This window comes from Mustela nivalis (assembly GCF_964662115.1).
Source record: "Mustela nivalis genome assembly, chromosome: 3".
Taxonomy (NCBI): domain Eukaryota; kingdom Metazoa; phylum Chordata; class Mammalia; order Carnivora; family Mustelidae; genus Mustela; species Mustela nivalis.
Window position 1 is genome coordinate 19,718,113 of NC_139022.1, and position 8,371 is coordinate 19,726,483.

Consider the following 8,371-nt stretch of genomic DNA (forward strand, 5'->3'; position numbering starts at 1 on the left):
TAAGCGTGGGGTGAGGGTTACTCAAAAAGGAACTTGACAAGGCTTTTAAAGATATCGACAATCATTATAACATAACGTAACTGATTGTTACCACGCTCTTAACTGGGCAAACACTTGTTGGCTTCCAAGAAAGACTAACATAGTTGAGATGGTTCTAGCGGCCTTCTAGCACAGGGTCTCATGAGGCAGGGATTCTAGCCACTGGCTGTGCAAGGCATGAGGCCTGTTAGTGATTCTATTTTTTCCTCTGCAGAATAGGTCTTTCTACATTCCAGGTCCTTTCTACCCCAATAAATAATGTGGCGATTCTCTCAGTGAGTTGTACTATTGGTTTAAACAGCCAACTGTCTCTTTAAAAGGACTTTTGTTTAAATTCCTTTAAGAAAAAGTCCTTTCAAAAAAATCTTTTTTCTTTATTCCTTAGGTGTAGGAAAGAAATGTTTTCTGAGGGAAAAAAGGATGTCTATTTTCTTTTTTTTTTAAAAGATTTTATTTATTTATTTGACAGACAGAGATCACAAGTAGGCAGAGAGGCAGGCAGAGAGTGAGAGCGAGGAGGAAGCAGGCTCCCCGCGGAGCAGAGAGACCGATGTGGGGCTCGATCCTAGGACCCTGGGATCATGACCTGAGCCGAAGGCAGAGGCTTTAACCCACTGAGCCACCCAGGCGCGCCAGGATGTCTATTTTCTCTGTGTCCTTGTTTTTCCCTCCTTCTAGTAGATACTCACATTTGGAAAGCTAAAATTTTTACCTTGTTATTGCATTTTTAGAGTCTTCAGAAATTATGTTGTTAGATGTATACCTGCTTATACCTTTTACATCTTCTTTCCAAACTCTGTCTTTAAAAATGTCCCTCTTCATCTTAGTACCTATAACTTTAGACCCAACTTGTCTGCAATGAATTTTGCCATTCCGGCTTTCTCTTTTGCATGGTATCTCCTCACCTGATACATTCTCAATCCCTTTTGCATTTTAAGTATGTTTCTTGAACAGCGTGGATCTGTAACCTCCTGATAGGCGCTTTAATAGAAAAAGTCAGTCTGTACACATTTAAATTAATGATAAACAGTCATAACTTTATTCCTCCCATCTTATTTTGTTTTTATTTTCCCCATTTTTGATGTTTTTAATCAAGTTCATTCTTTTTGTACTTGATAAATAGAGAAGTTCTTTGCATTTTTCTCTTTTTTTTTTAAGATTTTATTTATTCATTTGACAGAGAGAGAGATCACAAGTAGGCAGAGAGGCAGGCAGAGAGAGAAAGAGAGGAGGAAGCAGGCTCCCTGCTGAGCAGAGAGCCCGATGCGGGACTCGATCCCAGGACCCTGAGATCATGACCTGAGCCGAAGGCAGCGGCTTAACCCACTGAGCCACCCAGGTGCCCCTCTTTGCATTTTTCGATGACAGCTTAATTGAGATATAATTCACAGGCCATACCACTCACCATCTAATGTGGACAATTTAATGGCTTTCACTATATTTAACTATACTATACTGAACTACCTACACATTTTCATCATCCTCAAAAGAAAACTTTAGCCATCACCACCAGTCTTAGGCAACCGCTCATCTACTTTCGGTCTCTGTAGATTTAGCTATTCTGGAAATTCCATATAAATCAAATTATGCAATACGTGGTCTTCTGTGACTGACTTCTCTCAATCAGCAGAATGTTTTCAAGGCTCCTCTGTGTCGTGGCACATATCAAAATTCTATTCCTTTTCAAGGCTGAATAATATTCCACAGGCTGGATGGATCACATTTTATTTATCTCTTCATCAGTTGATGAACATCAGGGTTGTTCTCACCTTTTCGCTATTACGAATAAACCCTAAACCTTCATGCACAAGTTTTTGTGTGGGCATAGTTTTTTTCTTGGCTCTATACACAGAAGTGATATTGGTGTGTCATATGGCAACTCTGTGTTCTGCATTTTGAGGAGCTACTAAACCATTTCTAATGTGGCTGCGCCATTTTCCAAGCCCACCAGCAATTTACAGGTTCCAGCTCTTCACATCCTTCCAACACCTGCTTTTGGTGTTTTTGATAGTAGCCATCCACGTGGGTGGGAGATGGTATCTCACCATGGTTTTGATTTGCATTTCCTAAATGATTAGTGATGTTGAGCATATTTTCACGTGCTTATTGTCCCATATATTTTATATATACCTTATATGTATCTTTAAATATATATTATATATTTCATATTTTATTTATATTTAAATACATATTTAAGAATGTAAATATATTTACATAAATATGTTTATATAAATATATGATCATGTAAAATATATTTATATATACATTTATATATTAATGTATACATTTGAATATTAGAGAAATGTATATTCAAGTTCTTTGCTCATTTTTTAAGAGATTTTATTTATTTATTTGAGAGAGATTTATTGAGAGAGATCACAAGCAGGCAGAGAGGCAGCAGAGAGAGAGGAAGAAGCAGGCTCCCTGCTGAGCAGAAAGCACGGGGCTTGATCCCAGGACTCTGAGTTCAAGACCTGAGCAGAAGGCAGCAGCTTAACCCGCTGAGCCACCCAGGCGCCCCTCTTTGCTCATTTCTTAACTTGGTTGTCTTTTTATTTGAGTTGTAAGAATTCTTCACACAGTCTGAATGCATGTTCCTTATATATGACCTGCAAATATTTTCTCCCATTTAGTGGCTTGTCTTTTGACTTTGTCAATGGGGTCCTTGGAAGCACAAAACTGGGATATCTTGGTTGAGTCCCATTTATTTGTTTATTATTTTTTTTAAGTTGCTTGTACTTTGGTGTTTGGCTGAGGAGCCGTTGTTAGATTCAAGACCACTAACATTTACCTTTGTGTTTTCTTCTGAAAACTTTATCATTTTACTTTATTTTTATTTTTTAAAAGATTTTATTTATTTGAGAAAGAGACAATGAGAGAGAGCATGAGCGAGGAGAAGGTCAGAGGGAGAAGCAAGCTCTGTGGAGCTTGGAGCCTGATGCAGGACTCAATCCGGGAACTCTGGGATCATGACCTGAGCATAAGGCAACCGTCCAACCAACTGAGCTACCCAGGCATCCCGAACTTTATCATTTTAATGCTTACACTTATGTCTTTGATGCATTTGGGGTTATTTTCTCTGTATGGTGTGAGGCAGGACTCCTGTTTCATTATTTGCATGTGGCTGCTTGGGAGTAAAATACTGTTCTTACCCCCATTGAATTGTTTGGCAGTCTTGTCAAACATTAGTTGACTGTAATTTATTTTCCTTTTTTTTTTCCCCATTGAGGCATTTCACGTGCCATGTATATTATATTTCTAGGAAAAAGGAATCCCAGGATTTTCCCTCCTGCCTGGATTCTTCCTTCTTCATGGTGCATGATGCCAGAAGAATTTTTCCATGCAGTGAAACCAAACTGAGGGGATGGAAATCTTCTGCCACTTTTCTAGATCTTTCAGTTATACAAGTCTAGGGCTGGTCATGCCACACTTGTTTAACTTGCCCGTGAGGTTCACAGCAGTTTTCCCAGCTCTGTGGTCATCAATAATTTCAAATTTGCCAATGTACTCATGCTTCGTCATCACAGTGAGGAAACGGGACGATGACTTTGGTGCAGGGCCTCCTAAGAACCTGGCCTTCGCCCCCCCTTTCAGCAGTGTTAATGTTCTTGAGGGCATCTGTGGGACATTTGTTCACACTGTTACTGCAGCATGGAAAGATGGCAGAAAAAGCTTTTTTCCCTTTTATTAATATTTGGTCTTGTTCTCCTTCCTTTTCTCATAACCGAATGCGTATTTCCCCTTCGTCATTTGAAAACTGCATACTGTTCTCCAGCTGTTTTCCCCAGACGAGACCTTGTGTATCAAGAATCCTTATTTCACGGTTACTATACACAATCTTAAAGATTTATGACTGTCCGCTTATTTTACACATGCATACACACGAAGCAGTAAATACGGACTTTATCTGAATGGCTAAATGTTGGCCAAGACAGAAGCCAGTTGTAGTGGGAACTGATAGGATAAAGATATAGTCTGAAGTTTTTGTTCTTTAAAAAAAGCCTTCATGGGGCGCCTGGGTGGCTCAGTGTGTTAAGCCGCTGCCTTCGGCTCAGGTCATGATCTCAGGGTCCTGGGATCAAGTCCCATGTCGGGCTCTCTGCTCAGCGGGGAGCCTGCTTTCTCCTCTCTCTCTCTCTGCCTGCCTCTCTGCCTACTTGTGATCTCTCTGTCAAAAAAATAGGTAAAATCTTTAAAAAAAAAAAAACAAAAAAAGCCTTCATGGGGCGCCTGGGTGGCTCAGTGGGCTAAAGCCTCTTGCCTTAAGCCCAGGTCATGATCCCAGGGTCCTGGGATCAAGTCCTGCATTGGATTCTCTGTTCAGGGGGGAGCCTGCTTCCCCCTCTCTGCCTGCCTCTCTGCCTACTTGTGATCTCTGTCTTTCAAATAAATAAAATCTTAAAAAAAAAAGGCCTTCATATTTTATTAAAAATTTTAGGTGTCCGAATTCAAAAGGATAACAATATAGTACAATAATAATAATAATAATAATATATCATCTAATAATAAAATAATAATAATTTCTCCTGCATAGTCACTGCTGCACACTAGTAAAATGAGATGTTTCTTTTCTTTTCTTTTTTAAAGATTTTATTTATTTTATTTATTTGACAGACAGAGATTACAAGTAGGCAGAGAGGCAGGCAGAGAGAGAAGGAGGGAAGTGGGCTCCCTGCTGAGCAAAGAGCCCGACGTGGGGCTCGATCCCAGCCAAAGGCAGAAGCTTAAACTTCCCAGGCACCCCGCAAAATACTGTATCTGCAGACAACAGCTCTGTATCATCTTCACCCTGGCCTTATTCTCTACCGTCTCCAGAACAGGGAAAGGGCTGAGATGGAAAGTGATGGAAGAAAACACATTTTATTTTGCTTTAGTATTTAATTTTTTTTGGTGAGGCTGAGTTGCAGGAGGTGAATGACAAGCATACAAACTTAAAATACAAACTTGGCCACAGTTCATTTAATGACACGGAAACGTAAAGTACTTCCCTAATTTAGCATATTAGATTCAGTTCCATGAAAAGGGCATAAATTAAATAACTAAAATATTTTCATTTAGTGACAAAGAATAATGTGATCTTTTTCACCCCCACAGAGAGAGCTATGAACTATAATAGGATACATACAAAGAACTGACAGATCATTTACTTTTAGTAGTCTTAATGAAGCTGAGAAGATTACTGAAATTAATCCTTCAATTTCACTTCTATCACTGGGATACTGTCTCGTTTTAAAACTGGAAGCCTTTCATCCTGAAGTCATGGTGGGTAGCTTTATACTTACCAGACAGAAAGAACACTCGCACTGGCAGTGACTGGAAGAAAGCCCTCAAACGCTGAGACTGGCTTCATGACTTTTGTCAGCTTGAACTAGATGAAACCGACGCTCTCTAAGTTGGAAGCTGCTGATTGCTGGCGGCCTCACATAGTGCAGCCCATACTCCGGCCGCTCAGAGGCAGGATACACTGACTCCCCGTATTTTACTGTATCCTTATAGGTCAAGAACACTGGGTAACCAAGTTCTGGACTTAAGGTACTACCCCGCTAACTCGCCCTTCAAAGCCCTTTATCATTGAATATTCCCTCCCTCCCACCTTCCTAGCCTGGCAAACTCCCCCATGGTCTTCAAGACTTAGGCCACATCAATTCTGCGAAGACGCTTCCCCTCACAGACTTTCCCTGCGCACAGAGCTGTCTTCCAGCTCCTCCAGTGGGCACGGGCGCCTTGGTGGGGTCACGCTTTTCGGCAACTTCATTAATGTATAACTTATGGAAATGGAAATTGACCTGAAAATGTTCTGATCCGTACCTTCTTCCTAGGCAAGTCCCTCACCCCTACTAAATTAAGATGATCCCTGAGTTATGGCATCACTGGAAGAGACCAGAGTGCATGCCTGATTCCTGCCATGCTGATGGGCACCAAGCGGGACCAACCTTTTCTTACAACCAGAAGAGCAGAAACTAAGAGCATCTTCAAGGAAGAGCCCTGAGCTCTCTCGCACCCAGTCAAGAAACGAAGCCAGATTAGATGCTCTGTGTTTGTGGAATGAGGTGCATGGGGGCACAAACCTCATCCATGTATGGTTTCACCAGTACTTGACCGACTAACGCCTCTGCATCCCGTGTCTTGTCAATTGTAGCGTAAGTCTGGAGGCAGTGCCGTATGATGTCCACATTGGAAGTCTGAAGCCCTTCTAGCAGCAGGCCTCCCAGGGACTGCTGCAGCATGGCCGTAATGTGGGCTATACGCTGCAAGAACAGAGAGACCAGGAAAGAAGGTTCAGGTACCACAGTTTTAGAAAGCTCAAATATATGTGTATAATTTATATACATATGTGTTATATATATAAAGCGAGCCTCTAATTCTACCAGAATATATGTAATATTAAAATCCCAACATTTCCTAGAGAATAACAATGAATCTCTTCTCCCCATGATTGTTTTCTTTCTTTTTTTTTAAAGGTTTTTATTTATTTATTTGTCGAGAGAGAGCACAAGCACACAAGGAGACACAAGCAGAAAGAGAAGCAGGCTTCCTGCCAAGCAAGGAGCCCAAGGTGGGACTCAATCCCAGGACCCTGGGATCATGACCTAAGCCAGAGGCAGTGGCTTAACTGACTGAGCCACTGAGGCGTCCCCTCCCTATGATTTCTTTGAAAGTAAGTCGGCCTCATCAAAGTGAAGTTTAGACAATTACGGAATGACAAAAATTTATTTGCCTCTTAAGCTACAGAGTAAATCTGACAAACGTGCATTTAAACCCAGTCAAGGGCTTTGGATAAATGAACTCTGACTACATCATATGATGTGTCAAGTTACATGAAATTTAGAATTAATTTTATTTGCATAGTTTGGAGAACTACGCTTGTGTCTTTACACAAAATCTATCTAGTGTGACATAATGGAAGCAGGGTCCCAAGCAGGAGACACTGAAAAAAAAAAAAATTCAAAGCTAGCTTCAAAATCCTGTAGAGTAGCAATTATCAGGGGCAATGCTAGGTCAAACCAAAATCATGCAGGAAATTCGCAAACAGCAAATTGAAAATCAAAACCAACACTTGCTGGTCTTACTTTGTCCAGAAGAGGCATGCCTTTGCTCTGAACAGCATGAAAGTGTAACTGGTTAAATTCTGTGGCAATTCTCTCCAAAATCTGTCTAGTCCAGAGAGGGCTAGTAGAGACAATTAGAGAAATGTAATTCCCAAAGTTAAAACCCTGCCACCCCCACCGCCCCACATGCCTTACAATGCTCAGGCACCTGCACCTGAACGCCATCAATTTTCATGACAAACTGTCTGTGCAGCAGGCCCCAGTGCAAGGGGTGAGGAGCGGGGAGGTCGTAGAAGCCACTGACGCAGCCTGGCCCGGGCCACAGGGCCCAGGCAAGGGGATGGAGCTATTTTAGGTCAGTGTGGGTACAACTGCATGATTCCTCCATGTTCCTCGGGCTCTCCCATTCGTGCCCTTCTTCTCCCTTCTTCTCCCATTCTCTAACCCCCTCCTCTCTCTTGCCCTGTCCTACCGTTCGTACCCGAAGCCCCCTCTTCTATTCTGCCTGCCTCATTCTCCCTTCCAAGTACCTCCCCAGTACCAACTACTGCTGTCTCCTCAATCAGCTAAAACTGACCGCCTAGCAGCAACCTGGGAAATCGCTCAGAGCAGCAGACTCCAAGTTTAAATTTACCCAACGGCAGAAAGAGCAAGCTCGGTGCTCCGGGAGCTGGTGAGAAATCACTCACAGTGCATCTGCCATCAAGTGGACTGGATACACTTCCCTCTTGCCCCCCACATTAGAAAGCATCAACCCCATTCAAAAGGAAGTCGAACAGTGAAAGAAAAAAAAACACACAACAAAGGCCCCAAAGCCCCTGCTGGGCTCTATGAGGCATCCCACATCTGAGGATGGGCAGTCAGGTAGTGAGGAAACACACTGTAAGAAAACCCAAAATCTCTGGAGACCTGCCATGGTGTGCCCCGTCCCAGAGCATCAGAACTGGTGTGGAGGGAAGGCAAGCGCTTGGCACGAACAGTGCCGAAGCCTAATCCCAACCTCTACTGACTGATCCCATGCGCATTTCCTATTTATCCTTTTCTTGGCATTTCTGGGCCTGGCAGAGCATGATGGATTTACTGTGCGCTGACGCTGCTCTGGCTTTCCTAACTCTAGAGCTCAGAGCTGCTCTTCTGGAGAAAAAAGTCCTCCAAGGTAATTCTGAGCAAGAAAGCGCACAATGTCTGTTTATCAAGGACAGTGTTGCAAAGGGACAGGATTGTAGACACAGAGCTCACTGAGGTGTTTCTATCTGATGAGCACAGCAGCAACAGCAAAGACG